The sequence below is a fragment of the Schistocerca cancellata genome, chromosome 3, assembly GCF_023864275.1.
Source record: "Schistocerca cancellata isolate TAMUIC-IGC-003103 chromosome 3, iqSchCanc2.1, whole genome shotgun sequence".
Classification (NCBI taxonomy): Eukaryota; Metazoa; Arthropoda; class Insecta; order Orthoptera; family Acrididae; genus Schistocerca; species Schistocerca cancellata.
In genome coordinates, this window is record NC_064628.1 from 766,199,298 (window position 1) to 766,220,849 (window position 21,552).

General features: G+C 41.9%; 1 protein-coding gene across 2 annotated transcripts in view; it reads left to right on the forward strand.

Moving 5' to 3' along the window:
* Nucleotides 1–21,552, forward strand: part of LOC126175799 (A-kinase anchor protein 1, mitochondrial) — a 285,989-nt gene that overhangs the window by 81,015 nt on the left and 183,422 nt on the right. For both annotated transcript variants that reach the window (XM_049922782.1, XM_049922783.1), the window contains exon 2: nt 3,557–3,719. The gene's annotated coding sequence lies outside the window, so the exon portion shown is untranslated. The remainder of the gene's footprint in view (nt 1–3,556; nt 3,720–21,552) is intronic.

The following is a 21,552-nucleotide window of genomic DNA, read 5'->3' on the forward strand; positions in this document are numbered from 1 at the left end:
CGCCTTTACTTTCGGCCAGTTATCTGCACTGGTCTGCAGCTCGTTGTCTGTGGAAAAATTTTGTCTTCATAGCCAGCGGTTCTTGTGAGGATAGATGAGACTCAGGGGGAGCCAGTTACGGACTGTATTGTGGGTGATCAAACACTTGTCATCGGAAATGCTGCAGGAGCGTCTTCATTGCCCCTGCAGTGTGCGGCCGAGAATTGTCCTGAAGAAGGAACTGCTCGACAGTCGTATGTGGGCTGCATGACACAGGCTAAATCTCTAACTAAGGCCCTCATATTTGGTGGGAGACACTATTCCCTACACATCTTTACGTGTTCACTGTTCACTCAAAACTGGAAAGAGTGTCGCGACACGATCGACGGGCATACTGGAGATACTGCCCAACACATCTGTGAAAAGCTTTACCGGATTTTCCCAGTGGTTTCCATTTCGCGACCGATCGGAACTTACTTTCTGGACAACGCTCGTAATTCCATTTAAAGTGATATCGATCTGTACTTTACATTTTAATGCTTATCTGCAAAGAGTATTGGTTCTCGTTACATATTAAATAGAGAACAAGTATGGAGCACTGTATCCAAACGCTGAAGCTCACCTATCATTCTTGTCATAGACGTAGATACACGTTGTGCTTTAGTGCAAAGAAATGTTCAGTTAACGCGAAAGTGGTGGATCTCTCTCTACGAATATTATTTTTATGAACAACGGAATAAGGCGTTTCTTCTACGATGCCCCTAACAATTCGCAAAGCAGGAAGGGAGTGTTTGAAGAAGAAGGTGCATCTGCAGCAGCTCGAAAATCTCATTGGGAATGGGACTGTTTCCTTTGCTGTAATGGATTGTAACGTATGATGACTGAAAGAAAAATAAGGTGATTGGGAAGAAGTGTGCGGTACATAGTCATTCTAAAGTTCCATGGTCTATGAAAAGCGGACCGTCCAAGGCGTATACTCACTGGGTCATCCCGTCATTACAGTGCTGCAGTTCATCTGTTTAAAATGAGTACTAAAGATTTAACTAATCGGTTTCAAAACTCTTGTGCATTGAAATTGCCCCAGTCATATCAAGGTAATTTTTGTGTGTTTCCACAAGTAACAACTCGAATCAAAGATTTTTTTTCGGAGAACAACGCCTACAGACTTGGAAAGATAAGTGTGACCAGTGTTTAGAAGACACTTAAGGAAAGAAGGGCCTGATCAAGAGATGTTAGACGTGTACTGAAAATTATTTTGGAAAGGAGAAATGCACAGGCGATGTGTCAGAACTTTCCTAGATCCCTTCGCATTTCTGTTCCAAGAACTATTGCTGTCTGCGAATACCGTTCAATCTCCGAAATACGATCACTTTTGAAAGATAAGGAGTAAGAAGCAGGATACTGTAACTCCCTGCATTTAATGAAACCAACTATGGTAAGCATAGAGTCATAAATTTCGTATGTACGGAAGTCCCGATATACGCACACACAAGTCACACTTCGCACTGTGGGTTATTAAAAAATGTGGAATACTAGATGTATTTGCTTGAATGAGTGTCGAAATAGCGAACTGAGAAGGAAACCCAAAGAAAATGACGCCAAATAGATATTTGAAAAAATAGCTAACCGAGGCACCTGCGTACTGCTAGAACTGTCTCAGGACTTCGATAAATTTCAGAAACTGAATATGATTTAAACCGTAGTAAACAGGACTTGCTTCATAATAAGATTATTTGGATTGTCAAGATTTTCGCAGTCAAATACAAACTCTTCTCTCCGACTTCTTTAGTGGTACAGTAAACTCCACACTGTGGACTGTAGAGCCTAGATATAGCCAGATTCAAAAAGACAATGAAAATGCTGAACTTGGGCAATTAATGTATTGCTACCACGGTGGCGATTAAACCAAATATGACAGTTACAGAGTAAACACTCTCTATTTGTTTCAGTATCTTACAGAAACTAGCGATTCCGGGATTGTGGTTATTTGTGTATAAATTATCTATTTATTTATAGTATATGTACTAAAAGTTAAAATAGTATCATACATCAAATATGCTAACATAATAAGAGGAAGATATGAAAATAAAACCTACTTCGAAGTAAAGTGGCCGAGCGGTCCTAGGCGCTACAGTCTGGAACCACGTGACCGCTACGGTCGCAGGTTCGAATCCTGCCTCGGGCATGGGTGTGTGTGATGTCCTTAGGTTAGTTAGGTTTAAGTAGTTCCAAGTTCTAGGGGACTGATGACCACAGCAGTTAAGTCCCATAGTGCTCAGAGCCATTTTTGAACCCTTTTGAAGTAAAGTGAGCCGAGATATTTTTTTACGCTTCTAAGGCGAGATTTCCGAAAAGTTCAACTGAAAGTTTATTGCCGGCCGAAGTGGCCGTGCGGTTAAAGGCGCTGCAGTCTGGAACCGCAAGACCGCTACGGTCGCAGGTTCGAATCCTGCCTCGGGCATGGATGTTTGTGATGTCCTTAGGTTAGTTAGGTTTAACTAGTTCTAAGTTCTAGGGGACTAATGACCTCAGCAGTTGAGTCCCATAGTGCTCAGAGCCATTTTTGAAATTTTATTGAAGCGCGATGAAAAACAAAACAAAAATGGATGAGACAGTTCGCTAATGAAATTAACATCCGTACTCAGAAATCGTCGGTACCAATACTTCAAATGAGACTTAGGGATTTGGACAGTCTGCAGTTGCTAACGGAGTGGGGAGAGTCGTCAGTTCTGCAAAGTCACTCTACGACGACTGCTCTAGCACCAGCCAGATTCTTGTCCAAAACAAGCTCTTTTACTCTCCCTCCAGAGTGCATGGATGACAGCACACAAGATACAATGCGTCCTCACTTTCCTTTGTGTAACATTGGACAGATGTTAACTGAGCATTGTGATGCTTTCATCTTCACCTACAGTCTGTCATTGTAGAAAAATGGAAGAAGACTGGAGATTGCTACGACGATAGGACAAGCGGGCTAAGTAGTTGTTGCACTGGTGTTCCAGTACTTCTATTCACGCTATTTCGCAGTTCGCCCAGAAGTTAATATTGACTGCGTAGTCGTAAATAGCAGCGTGCTTTGCTGCTTCAGGCTTAGAAAGATTTTGCTTTGTGTGTGTTAACATGTAATTTGGCAGCAGAGCATTGAAGCATCATTTTTATGTGCACTTGCGTTTAAGATTCATCAGCTGCTCTCGGGTAACATAATTTACTTGTATTTCTACTTATTAAAATAGTCAATTGTTACAATTGGTTTCCAGTGTCTTTTAGTTACATTTTGCGTTATTACATTTGTGCTAATAGTAATTGCATCTTTCATTGATGTAACTGTGGAGTGCTTTATTACGTTAAGGTCAATATTTCCATTACTGAATTTCACTATCTAATGTGTAAATGGTGGTATATGTAAGCGTTGCACTAACATGGCGTAAGAGTGTCTCCCTCTCTCTGCCACTCCCCCCTTCCCTCTCTCCTTTCCTCCCTCCCTCCCACCTCCCTTGTAGTGTACTAGACGATTCAAGGATCCATTTATTAAGGATGTTGCACAAGGAATTGTAACTGTTATCATTGATTTTTGCAGACCCTAACGGCAGTTCGCGAACGTTGTGCGGCGGGTCTGGTTGCTTACTGACCATTCGCACAGCAAGTGTGTGTGCACGTCAAGTGATTTGTTGCTGAAGAATTTGTCTTCGGTGTTATTGCGCAGACGTTCCAGTTGGGCCGGCCGAGGCGGCGCTTGACACGTAAGTTGTAAGACCGCGAATTTTTATTTCGCTAGTAACAGAATAGCACAGTTTAACGAACTGTCATTTACGTTTTATTTAAATAAGTTTTCTTTTTGCTTCTTTACGTAAATTAAATAAATAAGAAGAGAGACGATAGGAAACAGACAAGGCTCCCTATTCTCTCCATATTGATAGATAATGTAGAAATAACGTAAAGAGATAAAAATTAGAAGTGGAAAAAAACTTTCTGCCAGATATCGGCAAGGACATTTAATTAATGTTGATAATTATGTGTGATGACCTGGCTAAACAGAAGCTAAGGGTCAGTATAAACAAAACGAAAATGATGTTAGGTAAATTGCACTGGCAAGTTAAAGAACACATTAAGATATTTAATACACCTCTAAGGTAATTAAACGTATCTGCTGCATGTGTGGTACAGCAGCTGGTGACAACGGAAGTCTAATTATGAAATGAAGTAAGATTCGTTGCATTTAGGAAAATCTAAATTTGAATGGCTGGTCTGAGATTGAAACCGCGTCTTCCCGAAAGCGATTGCAGAGTCATAGCGGTAATATAGAAGTGTAACTAACCTGGCGGTCAGGCCGAGGCCCACGCTATGTTGATCGGCCAAGGCGTCATTCTCTACCATATGGCGTCATTTGGATGCGGTATGGACGCCAGGGGGTCAGCACATCTTTTTCCCACCCGTTCTTAGCGTTCCAGATGTTGGAGCCCCTTACTTCTCATTCAGTAGCTCCTTAATTGGCCACACGAGGCTGAGTGCACTTCGTTTCAGTCCTGTAGAGACACGCTTACCGCACAGCTTTGGAGGCGTATCTTACCATAATAGTCGGGAAAAAATTGTCAGTTTAGTTTATTTAGTGTGTTATAAGGTAGTTTTGTAAACGGTGCACGAAGATTAATTTAAAAGCGGAGAAATATGATATCGAAATAAGTCAAATACATCCTACATGGGGCGGCTCGTTGTAGCTGAGCGATTCTAGGCGCTTCAGTCTGGAATCGCGCGACCGCTACGGTCCTGCCTCGGGGATGGATGTGCGTGATGTCCTTAGGTTAGTTAGGTTTAAGTAGTTCTAAGTTCTAGGGGACTGATGACCTCAGATGTTAAGTCCCATAGTGCTCAGAGCCATTTGAGCCATCCTACACGGAAAGAATTACGCTGAGCGTGTACACTAAAAGAAATAAACGAAAATGGACATCTAAGATCACCCAGAAAAGAAAAAGTAAATATTTAGACTTCAACGTCAGCATAAGGTTTTCATGAAAGCATCCATATTGCAAAGTGAAATCTGTGGAATGGAAGCAACTGTGACAATGGAGTGCTATAAAGAGAGATAGCAAGTGCATCTCGTAATGTTAAGAAGGCAGTAGGTTTTATTGTGAATGATATTTGATTTTCTTTGATAACTATGGTTAGATACTATATTTTAAAAAGGTTCTAATCTCAACTGCAGATTGTCTATTTCTGCCAAGTAAAACGTGTGGAAGCTGGTATCGCACTTGGATCGTAAGTGGTACCGGCTAAGCACTCCATGCCTGACCTAGAACTGTTATCGCGTGCGTGAATTGGAGCCGAATTGGCGTCGTTGATTGTGAATTATCAGCAGACAGCTCTCCAGAACTCTATTTAATTGCTTTCGGTGCTGCGATGCTACAGATTATGAAACTATTGGGATGGTTAATTCGGCAGGATATTTAATCAATATCTTGTATAATTATGTATTCCATTTAATGTAGGCTTAAATGTGATATCCTAATGTTTTGTGCACATCCAGCAACACCTCTCTGAAAATATTTTTAGTTGTTTTGATTTTCGTGTGATACTGTGCAATAATAATGCGTACCAGTTTTCCGTGGATCATTCAGGACTGTTGAGCGTTATGACGCAGTCTGCGGAGTTTGAAAGCAGCAAAAGAAAACCTCTGACAAGCAGAAGTTTCAGAGTCTGTGAAGGGTGCTCGGAAAATTCGACTGGTAGCCATTACATTATACACAACTCCAGACGTGGTATATAGTTTTAACATGTTACGCTAAGTTCACACATCGTGTACTTTACAAAAAGCATGTTACGAAAAGAGGCGCAGCAAAGATCACGGGACTCTGCCACTGGAAGCAACTGAGAATCCAGGAACAGCTAATGCCCCTCACCTACGTGTCCCGAAATAAAGTGGAATAACTTCGGCAAGGAAACAAGCACGAATATATAATGCCAACGTATACGTCGATTTGAAGCGAAGCGTGTTGCAACACGCACGCAATGCTTGTTAGAAGCGCGACAACTTCTCCCCGGCAACGACTGTGTGGCTTCTGGGTTATCGTGCGTAAGTGCTGTTCTACACCTCGGGACACACAGAATTTCATTTCTCTTTATGACGGAACTGATTATTTTGTGTAAGTTTTATGTTGCTAGGTGGCCGTTCTACGTTACGTCGTTCTCCTACAATAAAATCTATTTCGGAAGATGGCGTTTTTATTATTATTTCTTACAACCGCTCAGGCAAGTAACATAATATGTGCAGTTGCTGAAAATTAGAATCGCTATACAGTTAAAAAGTTAAAACTGTCTCGAAGAATTTCCTCTTTAGGGGCATAAAAAAACTAAACGCAATCAGTAACTCAATAATCGCCGCAGCATTAGGCGCCCTTAAGCACTTTCGGTCTGGTGCTTTTCTTGCAGTAAGTCTGTCACCTTGTGTAACCTGTGTTCATAGAACACGACAGTTTGGGCCTTGACCCATAGCGCTGACTCAGACATGACGTCACTTCTCGTGTGTCGCCTGCGTTTCAGACTGCGCTTCGATTCCGGAGAAAGGAGACAGTTACTTGATGTCAAGTACTATCAGTATGGAGAAAGCGCTTAGACTTATAATCCTTTTTTGAAACGGCAGGTTTGGCTGGTTCCTTTTGTATGCATTGATTTTCTATTCTCAAGTCTCATTTTTTCTGTTAAACGAACTTAAACACCAAAAATAAACGTTCTGTCGATTGACGGTATCAGCACAGGTTGTCACGAAGACAGACTGTCAGAAAACACGAGATGCCTCGTTTTATGCCAGATCTTCTATGAAATAGAGATGTGGTTCTCCTCATGTTCTTAATACCCACACTGGATTCCACCCAAATATTTTAAAATGAAGATTTTCGAGTTTAGCAGAAAGGCTGGCTACCCACTCTTACATTAGTGGCAAACTAGCGGCAACATGATCATCATACCGATGACTCTGAGGTGCGAGGAACTCCTGGGTGCTGTTACATGCTTCAGTTTCGTTCATTTCATGTTTGGTTGCCTTCCGATGCTCCATATGTGATGTTGCACAGATTACAGATTAACCTGTAGCAACAGTTAAAAAAATGGCTCTGAGCACTATGCGACTTAACTTCTGAGGTCATTAGCCGCCTAGAACTTAGAACTAATTAAACCTAACTAACCTAAGGACATCACACACATCCATGCCCGAGGCAGGATTCGAACCTGCTACGGTCGTCGTAGCGGTCACGCGGTTCCAGACTGAAGCGCCTAGAACCGCACAGCCACAACGGCCGGCCAGCAACAGTTCAGATCTTACGAAATATGTTATGTTTCTCAATATGCAATGTGGGCAGTATTTTCGAAATTCATTGTGAAACTGCTCTGGCCATAAGGCGGCGACATCTGGCGACGTGTGCACGGAAATGTCAGTATTTAACCTAGCTTGCCCCAGCTAGTACCTGTTATACTAAAGAGATAGTACCTGTTATACTAAAGAGAGCGGTTGTTAGTTAATTTAGCTGAAGATAATGGTTACAAATGAATAGTCAAATTCCTATCCATGGCTGGTTAAGTTTGACGGAAATTTTCTCCTGACGTTTACTGAGCAAAGCTTGACTAAAACAACTACGCCAAAAGTACAATGTTGCCATTAATTTGTTAAGATACTGTCAGATGCACTGCAGAACAACAGTGCAATAAGATAGTCAACAGGTGGTACTGTAAGATGCCACGTTATTAATTATGGAATCTAAAGGACGAATTTTCGATTATTGCCAGTGTACATAGAGCATGAAATTACTTTCATAACAGGTATAATAGATAGGTCAGTGTGAACTAAGACAGTCATGGAAAAGAAAGTAGCAATTCAATTTTAACCCTGCTTTATGTCCCTCGAATCAGAATTTTACAGCAAATTCTCTAAATTACTTCCAACATTGCTCCAAAAGTTGACATCGTTGAAGAAATGAGTGGCAGATCCTGTCGCAAGTTCCTGGACGAAACCGCACTAATACACACAATCAGACACGTTCGCTTACCCGATAAACTTACCTTCCTCCTCGCGCACGTCGCTGATTGACCGTCGCCTTTTAGCTAAGCAGCACAACGATGCATTTCCGACCTATTTCGCTCGATTTGATGTTCCATAACCAGATCTGAGTTTTATCATTATATATATTAGTCACCACATTGTGTAAATGTCGCCTTCATATCATTGTATCTCCCACTTTATTCACGCAGATTCGGAAAACCATGCGCGTGTTGGAATGACTTACGGCAATATGGGCTCTTAGACCTCGTTATTTATCTGTGTATAGTTACTAAACGAATGGGACATCGGAGCGTAATGAAAGATTGCATTGTTCGCACGAGTTAATGTTTCTTATTCTCTCCGTTGCGCCTAAATATTTGGCAGCAGTTTAGAAGCAGTCTGTCAGACGACAGTAATCGTCTTTGTGATAATTTGTCAAGTTAACAGCGTTCAGTGCACCGAAGTGTTCTCGGGACCACTTATCTCTGTTTTGATATTGACATAGCCACTGGCTTTGTGTGATCGTTTCAGAAGAGCATGAAATATTTCACTATGTCGCTGAGCATGCGCACTTGAGAAGTTTTTGAGTCACCAGAAAATATTATGTGAGATGTTTATTCTTTGATTTTATCGAGGTTCAAAATCGATATTATTACATTAGCACTGTATTAGCGAATAACTTATGACAAAAATATATTAGGTGGCGAAATTTATCTACGGTCAACGACTGTTAGCAAGAAGCTAAGAATGGTTGCTCCGTGGTACGAGCATTCTACAAAACCTTGTATCCTAGATCTTACAGGGAAAAACGTTGAAATGTATGTTGGACTACGAAAACTGAATACGTATACAGTGGCCGAAATAAGAAATAAGGAATAACGTCGGCTATATTTGATTCTCGCTCGTTCTTGCAAAGTTGATGCTAGTCTTTACACGGGCGTCTGTACATTGCCTGTTGTCACAGGAGGAGGAAACTGAATTATTCTTGCATGTGTACGTTTTTTCCGTCCTTTTTTTCAAAACCCCTGTCGCGGACTGCATGTTTGCTGCTTAGTGCATTGTGATCATGAAACAGTCACTGTTGCCATGTCTCCGATCACAGTCTTGCAACGTAGCCCAGGTAGGGCGCGAATAAGCATGACGCCTACATTTGATAACAGATGGTACAGTAAAACTTTCTGAAAACGGAATTGCTTGGGACTAAAATAGTTTTCCAAATTGGACAAGTTTCCAGACTACACAAAACTCACTGGGCTACGTAAAATTTGTCAAGTATCATGTACAGAAGTACAGTAAAAATTTTTAATGTACGTATACTCTATTTAGATACCTTCACTCCAGCACAGTAGACGTTCATTTACTATATATTGGCCAATAGAACACTGGACTACTACACTAATTGATAAATGCATTTCTATATTTTCACTCGAACTTTAAATTCGTTCATTATTGTATGTACACACGTATTATCCCCATGTTTATTTGCTTTGCGTTTCACTTTTTTCGCCACATATCAAGGAGGGAAACTTGGTTTAATTTCCTGTTCAAAATTGTTTTTTCTAGGCAATTTTTTGCACCATACAATAGTTCCAACAAGTTGGGAGAACTTGTGTGTGCTGCAAATTGCATAACATCGTTTACGCATGCAGTGACTTCTTCGGGCGTATTAATTTTTCTAGGGACATAATTTTGCTCCTCTTCTTCTTCCTTTGTTCTTCTTCATCATCCTCTGTGTTGCGAATTTCTATTAAATCTGTTGCTGAAGTGAAAGTGGAGTGAGTTGACAGAAACTCTTCATTTCGAATGTAATCATGTGTACTGTACTACATGAAATGTTTCGCGTTTTCATTAATTCAGCAGTTGCTGCTGCATTTTCTTGAACGTCGATGACCACAGAAGCATCTCGTTCTTGACCCCCAAACACCGCTTTGTTGAAGCACTTAGTGACAGTTTCGGGTTTTATTTCCTTTACTGCCATGCCAATCCAATTTACTGCATCCAGGTCAGAAACTGAGCGTCTAAAAGCAAACGCACTTTAGGCTTCTTCAAGAAGAACTTAGCGATTTCCTTTTTTCATTTTGGCACTGAAAGGCATTGAAAGAGCCCATCTTCCATAAGACCACTCCCCATCCACGCCTTTTTATTACTTCGCCCTGTGATTGGAAGCTTACTGAGGTCTATGTTTTTGAAACAACGCAGTTTTTCCTCCCTTCCAAGACTTCCCCATTTCACCTAACATGTTTCCACACAGCAGTACAGTGAGCCTTTCCATGGACATTTTTCCGCCGGTGCAATTTTCACCTCCAATTGCTAGCGACATTGAAGGTAGCATGCGATAAAACAGTCCCGTTTCATCGGCATTGAACACGTCTTTCGGGTCATAATTCACAATTAATTTGGACAGTATTGTCTTCCATTCTGTTGCTACACTTTCCTGCACATCCTTAACTTCCCCACACACTTCATTCCAAACGAGGTTGTGCCTAGCTTTGAAACTGTCCAGCCATCCTGCGGATGCCTTTAACTCCGTAATTCCAAGTTCTTTAGCGACTCACAGAGCCTCACTCTGCAACATGGCTCCAGATAAAGGTAAGTTTTGTGCCCGCGCACTTACGAACCATTCCCACACTATTTCTTTAATTTCTTTATCTCCGGTCTTGTTCGCCTTTCTTTTCATTTGCCCGTTCCCTTTCATCAATTCGTCCCGAACCTTATCCTTGTTTCTTAACTCTCCGGCAGGCGCGCCTACTTTTGTCACACGAGCAGGCGCTCGTTGTAAAATTTGCAACATGGTCATTTGTCAGTAAAAACAACTTTTCATCGCCGGCCGGAATGGCCGTGCGGTTCTAGGCGGTACAGTCTGGAACCGAGCGACCGCTACGGTCGCAAGTTCGAATCCTGCCTCGGGCATGGATGTGTGTGATGTCCTTCGGTTAGCTAGGTTTAATTAGTTCTAATTTCTAGGCGACTGATGACCTCAGAAGTTAAGTCGCATAGTGCTCAGAGCCATTTGAGCCAAACTTTTCTCAAACATTTATATTTATTGAAGAAAGCAGTTCATATTCGCTATCTTCAACATTTATAACAAAATCTTTAGCTCAGTTAGTTCTTTAAATAACAATTTAGCCAGTTTTCTGACATATGTTCACTTTCGTAACACCTTTCAGAGACAATTTGTTTGTGAATTAATTCCGGTAATGTTCAGTAAAACGAAAAAGTAGCCAATGGCCTTTATCTTGCAATCCTTGAAATGGAGTATCAGGCACACATTTTAGCTACAGTGTCAACTCCACCTATTGTCATGTTGTACTCAATTATGATTTCAGGTTTGTGTGTTTCTTCATCCACTGTCGCCATGTGATGCACAGCAGACTTAAGTATGGTAGCACAGTTTTTACAAGGAAAGTATGAAACTGAGGTCGTATCCTACTGAAAACCAAACATTGCACTTCCAGTTTCTTTTGTTTTGTTTGGGAAAAATTCTGGAAGAATTTCCCGTCTGTTCGTTATTGTACCAATGCAAGTAATAGTCTTCTGCAGCAAATATTCAGAAAGGAGTTACCTTATGTGCCAATTGTTAGTTGTAAGGTTCCTGTTAGAGTTTTCTGTAGGCACCATATGTCTTTTCATTATGTCCCCAGTAGCATTAGATATCCAATATTGTCCTTCAGTTGCATGCCGCAATAAACCTCCAGATTACTGCAATAAAATGTTTTTCCATCACATAGAGCTAACATTTTTGTCCCATATTTAGCTGGTTTGCTGGGTATGTGCTGAATTCCTCTACAGTGATCGCCGTAGGGGTAAATTCACCAGACTGTAAGAACATCGACAGTTAACAGCAAAAGGATCCGATACTGTACGATTTGCAACCAACTTATCAGATTCTCTCCTGTCATACAGGAGCATACAGCTTAGAAAAAACAGAAACCTATTGTAACTCATTGCAGTCCTAAGCAGTAGCATTCCTGTTCCGTCTCCTGCCCAGAGTTCCAGTACATTAGCATGATGGCATTTTCTTCTTCATCTTCAAAAGAATTCCGAAAACAACAATTATTTCGTCACTTTATTACTTCTTTTGTGCGATAATTAATGTGTGTGTCTCGTTGTATAGTTTATGATTTCATCAATAAAGTCAAGGTGAAATGGTTCAAATGGCTCTAAGCACTATGGAACTTAACATCTTAGGTCATCAGTCCCCTAGACTTAGAACTACTTAAACCAACTAATCTAAGAACATCACACACATCCAAGCCCGAGGCAGGATTCGAACCCGTGACCGTAGCAGCAGCGCGGTTCCAGACTGAAGCGCCTAGAACCGCTCGGCCACCACGGCCGACAAAGTCAAGGTCAATGACTTTCAAAAAAGTACCAACTTCATCAGTTATACCCATCACCTTTCTCTTCGGATCTGGTGGAATTTGCACAATGTTTTTTTCTGTTGTTTTTATGTATTAGCATACTCACCTTTACACCAACGTGAAACTGTCTTTTCAATAAAGATACCTTGTACATCGGCTGTCTCATCGGAATCATCACCATCCTCACCTTCAAGTTCAGATTCACTGCCATGATCCCATTCAATGTTTTCATCACTCAAATCTACTTTACTTTCCTCCAAGTCTGAAAAATCTGGATAGACTTTATCATCACCTTCTTTGAAAGAAATGAAATGAATTAGTACATTCAGATGTCGGCGTAACCAAAGTAACGTTTAATGTGCATATATAAGCGAGCAAGTATAGTTAACATTTTAGTTCACTTTCCTCTGGACACTGACTGCTGGACAGAGCTTGCAACTGTCACACCAACAGGCGCGCGTTGTACTTTTTTCAACATTCGACACGTCGTTGTTTACAATTCTAGAAACAAACTGAGAAAGCTAACCAAATGAACTGAAGCCACTTTAACATTGTCGAGAAAACAAAACGATGGAATACATGGCAGCAATGGCGCAATAGCTCAATGTTAAGGCGTCGATTAGACATAAAAACTGCTGCTGCTGTTTTTTTTTTACAACAGCGCGCCGCTTGAGGGTTAAAGTCCCATAAATTTGTGTCTTACCGCATTTAAAACGCAACATAATTTCGTGTTCAGAGAGTTTATCTTTCTCACGCGCCTCGATTACATTAATCTCTTCGTTAAGTGTTAACGACACATACCGTTTGTTCGACATCATGTTACTGTACCTCCTAAAGTGCTACTAGTCACTGAATAAAACACATTTTTAATAAAAATTATCAATATACCGTAATATTACATGCAACTGAGGAAGACAGGACTACAGAAGTTGAAGATGCTACTAGTCAACTGAAACATGACAGAAAATAATGACCTTGCCAGGTAAAACAATTGTTTAACGGAACAATACCCACGCAAACAAACTTGTTAATACCCACCTCTTCCACTGCGCACATTGTAGCAGTGTGTTGGTAGATGCGCAAGAATGCTCCTGTATGCGCTAGCGTCCGTTAATAATGAGGAAAACGAGAAAGCCGACAATCAGAGCGCTGACAAACGAACCGTTTCCTTTGATGTACTGTACCGACACTGAGCGTAACTTATTCGCTGTTGCATAGAGCGGCGCGGTTTTAGGTCCATACCAGCAGCGCCGCGATGCGTTTGACCTCTTGGTTTTGCGCCGCTTAACAGAGGTTTTAAAAGTAACGTCCTTGTGGAGTCCTGAATAACTAATGAATTGTAGTACAGTAGTATTTTATAGGCTCTTTCCGTATACACAATGAATTATTAAGTATGTTCTAAGATTTGCTTCCAGTTTCCGCATTAGGCACGTTCCACTTCATACAAAAAAATCAGCATATAAAAGTGCACTGAATGCGTCGCATTGAAATACTTGTACGGTTTGGGCAGATTTCCGAATTATACACGTGCCGATTTGAGCAAGTTTTACTGTATAATACACTACCTCTGAAGTGTGCGGCACATTGCATTCTCGCGTAAATTTAGGACAGATTATATGACTGACGGGAATGGGAGATGAAACGAACAGCTGTTATGGTACTTCAGGCGCTATTCACTGAAGAGCTGAATATCAGGACCTCTCAAGTAGTGCGAGACTTCTCAAGCATACTTCATGCATTGACGTTGTAGTACTGGAATTAACTTTCAGGTGATGTACGAAGGGACAAGACTACTGTGTCAGAAGAGATAAAACGTTCCGAAAATTGGCATTTTTGAAGGAAAGTTTTGGTGGTATTATTCCTTCTTTTGTAATTGACTGAAGTGACAGTTTCCAGGGGAAGTGGCATTGCTTTCTATTTTCATTCTCAATTTCCTGGAAGTTGCGTTGCTTTCTGCTTTCATTCCACACCAGCCTCGCCAGGCTTGCTTAACCCGTCCTCACACGGGACGAGGCAGCTAACGTCGACGTGGACGGGACATCCAACCTCACGAGTGACAGCGCCGTCAGTACACGGGACGATCTGGTTAACATTATGTGCGTTCTCCAGCGGCCGTTGTCGGCTATATTTCGCTCGGAAACCACACAGGATCTTTACGAAAATGGAAGCGCGCAAAATAGCTGTGTTAACTATGTTAGCGATTGTCGAAAAAGAAAGGAGAAAATTGCAAAGTTGATTCTGGACTTGTCGATGGCTTGAACAGAAAATTGCTGGTAGAGGAACACTGCATAATGCCGTACAACGATCTGGGATACATAGAGTAGACGTTATTCTTAAACTGAATTGACTTTTCATCCCGTTTTCGGCCTACATAATAGCTGGTATGTTCACCTTTGACGCGGGTAACAGCGGCGACGCGTCGTGGCATGAAAGCAGTGAAGCCTGCGTATGTCTTTGGAGGTAGTTGGCACCTGATCGGCACACAAATCACCCAAATCTCGTAAATTCCTACGATGGTGGCGATTAGCTCTGACGCCACGTTCAATCACATCCCCTACGTGTTCGATCGGGTTTATATCTGGCGAGTTTGGGGGCCAGCACATCAATTGGATCTCTCCACTGTGTTCCAAGAACCACTCCATCTCGCTCCTGGCTTTATAACATGGCGTATTATCTCGATGAAAAACGCCGCTGCGTCGGAAAACATGATTGTCATGAAAGAATGTACGTTGTCTGCAACCAGTGAGCCACTCCTTGGCCGTCATGGCGCTTTGCACGAACTCCACTGGACCCTTGGATGCCCACGTGAATGTTCCTCAGAGCGTAATGGAGCCGCCGCTAGTGGCACAGCGCAGGTGTCAAGGAGCTGCTTCCCTGGAAGACGATGGATTCGCGCCCTCCCATCGGCATGATGAAGAAGGTATCGGGATTGGCTCTGAGCACTATGGGACTCAACTGCTACGGTCATCAGTCCCCTAGAACTTAGAACTACTTAAACCTAACTAACCTAAGGACAGCACACAACACCCAGCCATCACGAGGCAGAGAAAATCCCTGACCCCGCCGGGAATCGAACCCGGGAACCCGTGCGTGGGAAGCGAGAACGCTACCGGTATCGGGATTCATCAACCATGGAATACTCTACCATTACACCAATGTCCAGCGCCGATGGTCACGTGCCCATTTGAGTCGTAGACGCCAGTGTTGTGGTGTTAACATTGGCACATGCAAGGGTCAAGGGTCGTCGGTTGCGGAGGCCCAACGCTGGGAGTGTTCAGTGTACTGTGTGTTCAGATATCCTTGTACTCTGCCCAGCATTAAAGTCTGGTGTTAGTTCTGTCACAGTTCGCTGCCCGTCCTGTTTTACCAGTCTGCCCAGCCAACGATGTCCGACATCTGTAATAAGCAACCTCATGACATCTGGGCGTGGTTTCATCTTGGTTTCGCCACGTGTTGAAGGCACTCGGCTCAGCACTCCTCGAACAAGTCGTGCAATCTCCGAAATGTTCGTGCCGAACCTCCGGGCCATCACCATCTGCCCTCCATGAGACTCTGATAGATCGCGCGCTGTCCCCATTCTACAGACGGACAGCACGCTCATTCATTCATACTACATGCACCGTGCGTGTGTCTGACTAGCAGTCATTCCTTGCCATGTGACGCTGCTGTTACCTGGACGAGCTTATATCGATGGTAGGTCGGTGGTCATAATGTTCTGGTTGATCCCTGTAGTTAAGGTATAGTGTCTAATGTCGCTTTGCGTATGCACAATACCCATATTCTTAACGTTGCATTGACTACCATCACTCTGCAAAGAACTTCTTCACGTAGAATTCAAGATCGAGATCCGAGAAAGATATTTACCGGCAAGATACAAATATGAGCCAGTTCATAAACCGAGAGAGATACACCTATGTAGGTGTATACATGTTGCACAGAAAGTTTCATAATAGCAAAAACTTCCAGTATGTAACTTGTGTTTACTCTCGGACACAGACTGGTAGTTACGTTAAGATTTTTGGCCACAGGAGAAGGACAAGAATTGCAGAAAATACATTATTTATTGTAAATAACATCGAATTTTGAGATAATAGTTCTATTAAACGAATAAGGAAAGATGCAGAATATTTTCAGAGACAAAAGGGAAAAAAATTGTTTGAAAGGAGGAGGAGGCGAACCTGCCACCTTTCTCTTTACAACTTTGAGCTCACTACACTATCAACTGTGCTACAGCTTCGACATAGCGATCGAGCAATCTTCTGTGGTATACACCGTATAAAGACTGTATCTACAAATGTCATTTTTTTATGTTTATTACATAAATTGTTACCAAAACGACGCTCTTTTGATAGATCTTCATTGCGCAGTAGCATTGAAACTGCGTACGTTCGTAGCACACATGTTAGAACACCAAAATCATCAGCTATAGCAAGCGGTTAACTACCTATACGTAGTTTACTGTCCATTTGTAATAAGAAATCGTAGCTGAAACGACAAGTTTTGTGATGCTTTCAAACAACTTTATATTCATTCCACGTACTTTATGAGAAAGAAAACGCACCAGATATCATGTTTAATGCCATACTATACGGCGGCTCCTATTTTCTGTTATTTACGTAAACCGATGTCGCTTTTCATTGGCCACGTTCCTCTTCATGATGCAAAAATCAGGCATCCTAGATTCTTAATTCTACACTCTGCTGTGTAATGGAACGTGGTATTCCATGCTGCGACGTCGCGAGCCCCTAATCCACGTGCCCTTTCACGTCCCTCGAGAGGACGGGTTTAGCGAGAATATTTCGACGTTATATGGCAAAGCGTATCGATGATCTCAGCCAAAATTTAATTTACCTCTTGTCAGCGCGCTCCGAGAGGAATTCATATCTTTCCTAGGAATATTTTTCCAGGGAACGTACAATATCGTTAAGGAAAATAGTTAATTTTGTATTGCACAGTAGAATGCGCATAAATAAGAGGACTAAATGACCTCATGAAAATTTTTTGTTTGATACCTAACAGTGGTTCATGGTGTGGGTTCCTGTAGTAATGTCCTAGTTCATGAACCACGGGCAACGTATGAGTGGCCAAGTAAGTGGTCCCGACAGTTGGGATACCAGTTACTTTGGAATAAGGCTGGGCATCTCGGACATATTCTGAGTCGTGGTCACCTTTGTGCTCATACGGCAAAGACTACCAAATCCACTGGTTAGTCCCTCAACCGTTAGGGGTAAAACCCAATGGGACTCGGGGCAAGTAAGGCTAGCAACCTGCTTCCCTGGTACTTTAAATATGATGCTGGCAGCAATCAGAGCAAAATGCCTCGGACCTTTGGAGGTGACGGAGTCCCACCTCTAACTGACAAACCAGGGACTCCTAAGATACGACTTGGCAAACAAATGGTAATGAGATGGGGAGCTATTAATATCAATGGGGGCTACTCTGGGAAGAAGGTAGAGCTGGCAGAGGCTGCAAGTGAGATGGGGCTGGACGTTTTAGCTGTTAGTGACATTCGGGTAAGGGGTGAGAAAGAAGAGGAAGTGGGAGAATACAAAGTCTACCTGTCAGGAGTCAAAGCAGGAATAGCACAATGGGGTGTAGGGCTTTACATCAGGAAAGAAATGGAACCCAGCGTAGTTGCAATAAGGTATGTAAACGAACGACTGATGTGGATAGATTTGACAGTGTCTAGCAAGAAAATGAAAGATTAAGGAAAGGCAAACCTACGTTTCTAGCATTTGTAGACTTAGAGAAAGCTTTTGACAATGTTGACTGGAATACTCTCTTTCAAATTCTAAAGGTGGCAGGGGTAAAATACAGGGAGCGAAAGGCTATTTACAATTTGTACAGAAACCAGATGGCAGTTATAAGAGTCGAGGGACATGAAAGGGAAGGAGAGGTTGGGAAGGGAGTGAGACAGGGTTGTATTCTCTCCCCGATGTTGTTCAATCTGTATATTGAGCAAGCAGTAAAGGAAACAAAAGATAAATTCGGAGTAGGTATTAAAATCCATGGCGAAGAAATAAAAACTTTGAGGTTCGCCGATGACATTGTAATTCTGTCGGAGACAGCAAAGGACTTGGAAGAGCAGTTGAACGGAATGGATGGTGTCTTGAAGGGAGGATATAAGATGAACATCAACAAAAGCAAAACGAGGATAATGGAATGTAGTCGAATTAAGTCGGGTGATGCTGAGGGAATTAGATTAGGAAATGAGACACTTAAATTAGTAAAGGAGTTTTGCTATTTGGGGAGCAAAATAACTGATGATGGTCGAAGTAGAGAGGATATAAAATGTAGACTGGCAATGGCAAGGAAAGCGTTTCTGAAGAAGAGCAATTTGTTAACATCGAATATAGATTTAAGTGTCAGGAAGTCATTTCTGAAAGTATTTGTATGGAGTGTAGCTATGTATGGAAGTGAAACATGGACGGTAAATAGTTTGGACAAGAAGAGAATAGAAGCTTTCGGAATGTGGTGCTACAGAAGAATGCTGAAGATTAGATGGGTAGATCACATAACTAATGAGGAGGTACTGAATAGGATTGGGGAGAAGAGGAGTTTGTGGCACAACTTGACCAAAAGAAGGGATCGGTTGGTAGGACATATTCTGAGGCATCAAGGGATCACCAATTTAGTATTGGAGGGCAGCGTGGAGTGTAAAAATCGTAGGGGGAGACCAAGAAATGAATACACTAAGCAGATTCAGAAGGATGTAGGTTGCAGTAGGTACTGGGAGATGAAGAAGCTTGCACAGGATAGAGTAGCATGGAGAGCTGCATCAAACCAGTCTCAGGACTGAAGACCACAACAACAACAGCAAGAAAATTAGGATTGTGTCAGTATATTCGCATTGTGAAGGGACAGATCAAGATAAGATGGATAGTTTTTATGAGGCACTCAGTGATGTAGTTGTTAGAGTAAAGGACAAGGACAGTGTTCTGCTCATGGGTGATTTTAACGCCAGGATTGGAAATCAAACAGAAGGGTATGAAAAGGTTATGGGTAAATTTGGAGAGGATATGGAGGCCAACAGGAACGGGAAACAACTCTTGGATTTCTGTGCCAGTATGGGCTTAGTAATCACAAACTCCTTTTTTAAACATAAGAACATTCACCGGTATACTTGGGAAGGCAGGGGAACCAGATCTGTCATTGACTATATAATAACAGATCAGGAATTCAGAAAGGCTGTGAGGGACACACGTGTATTCAGGGGATTTTTTGATGACACTGATCATTATTTAATCTGCAGTGAAATTGGGATTGTGAGGCCGAAAGTGCAGAAGGTCAGATCCATATGAAGGAGGATAAGAGTGGAGAAACTTCAGGATAAGGAAATCAGGCACAAGTACATAACAGCGATCTCAGAAAGGTACCAGTTAGTTGAATGTAGTCAATTACAGTCACTGGAAAAGGAATGGACAAGGTACAGGGACACAGTACTAGAAGTGGCTAAAGAATGTCTTGGAACAGTAGTGTGTAAAAGTAGGATGAAGCAAACAGCTTGGAATGATACAGTCAAGGCAGCCTGTAAAAGGAAAAAGAAGGCGTATCAAAAATGGCTACATACCAGAACCCAGATAGACAGAGAAAGTTATGTTGAAGAAAGAAACAAAGCCAAACAGATAATTGCAGCATCGAAGAAGAAATCGTGGGAATACTTTGGAAACAGGTTGGAGACTATGGGTCAAGCTGCTGGAAAACCATTCTGGAGTGTAATTAGCAGTCTTCGAAAGGGAGGTAAGAAGGAAATGACAAGTATTTTGGACAGGTCAGGAAAACTGCTGGTGAATCCTGTGGATGCCTTGGGCAGATGGAGGGAATATTTTGAAGAGTTGCTCAATGTAGGTGAAAATGCGATCAGTAATGTTTCAGATTTCGAGGTAGAATGGGATAGGAATGATGATGGAAATAGGATCACATTTGAGGAAGTGGAAAAAATGGTCAATAGATTGCAGTGCAATAAAGCGGCTGGGGTGGATGAAATTAAGTCGGAACTCATCAAATACAGTGGAATGTCAGGTCGTAAATGGCTACACAGGATAATTGAAATGGCCTGGGAGTCGGGACAGGTTCCATCAGACTGGATAAAAGCAGTAATCACACCAATCTTTAAACATGGAAACAGAAAAGATTGTAACAACTACAGAGGTATCTCTTTAATCAGCGTTGTGGGTAAAATATTCTCAGGTATTGTTGAAAGGAAAGTGCGAGTATTAGTTGAGGACCAATTGGATGAAAATCAGTGTGGGTTTAGGCCTCTTAGAGGTTGTCAGGACCAGATCTTTAGCTTACGGCAAATAATGGAGAAATGTTATGAGTGGAACAGGGAATTGTATCTATGCTTTATAGATCTAGAAAAGGCATATGACCGGGTTCCTTGGAGGAAGTTATTGTCTGTTCTACAAGATTATGGAATACGAGGCAAACTTTTGCAAGCAATTAAAGGTCTTTACATGGATAGTCAGGCAGCAGTTAGAGTTGATGGTAAATTGAGTTCATGGTTCAGAGTAGTTTCAGGGGTAAGACAAGGCTGCAACCTGTCTCCACTGTTGTTCATATTATTTATGGATCATATGTTGAAAACAATAGACTGGCTGGGTGAGATTAAGATATGTGAACACACAATAAGCAGTCTTGCATATGCGGATGACTTAGTTGTGATGGCAGATTCGATTGAAAGTTTGCAAAGTAATATTTCAGAGCTAGATCAGAAATGTAAGGACTATGGTATGAAGATTAGCATCTCCAAAACGAAAGTAATGTCAGTGGGAAAGAAATATCAACGGATTGAGTGCCAAATGGGAGGAACAAAGTTAGAACAGGTGGACGGTTTCAAGTACTTAGGATGCATATTCTCACAGGATGGCAACGTAGTGAAAGAACTGGAAGCGAGATGTAGCAAAGCTAATGCAGTGAACGCTCAGCTACGATCTACTCTCTTCTGCAAGAAGGAAGTCAGTACCAAGACTAAGTTATCTGTGCACCGTTCAATCTTTCGACCAACTTTGTTGTATGGGAGCGAAAGCTGGGTGGATTCAGGTTACCTTATCAACAAGGTTGAGGTTACGGATATGAAAGTAGCTAGGATGATTGCAGGTACTAGTAGATGGGAACAATGGCAGGAGGGTGTCCACAATGAGGAAATCAAAGAAAAACTGGGAATGAACTCTATAGATGTAGCAG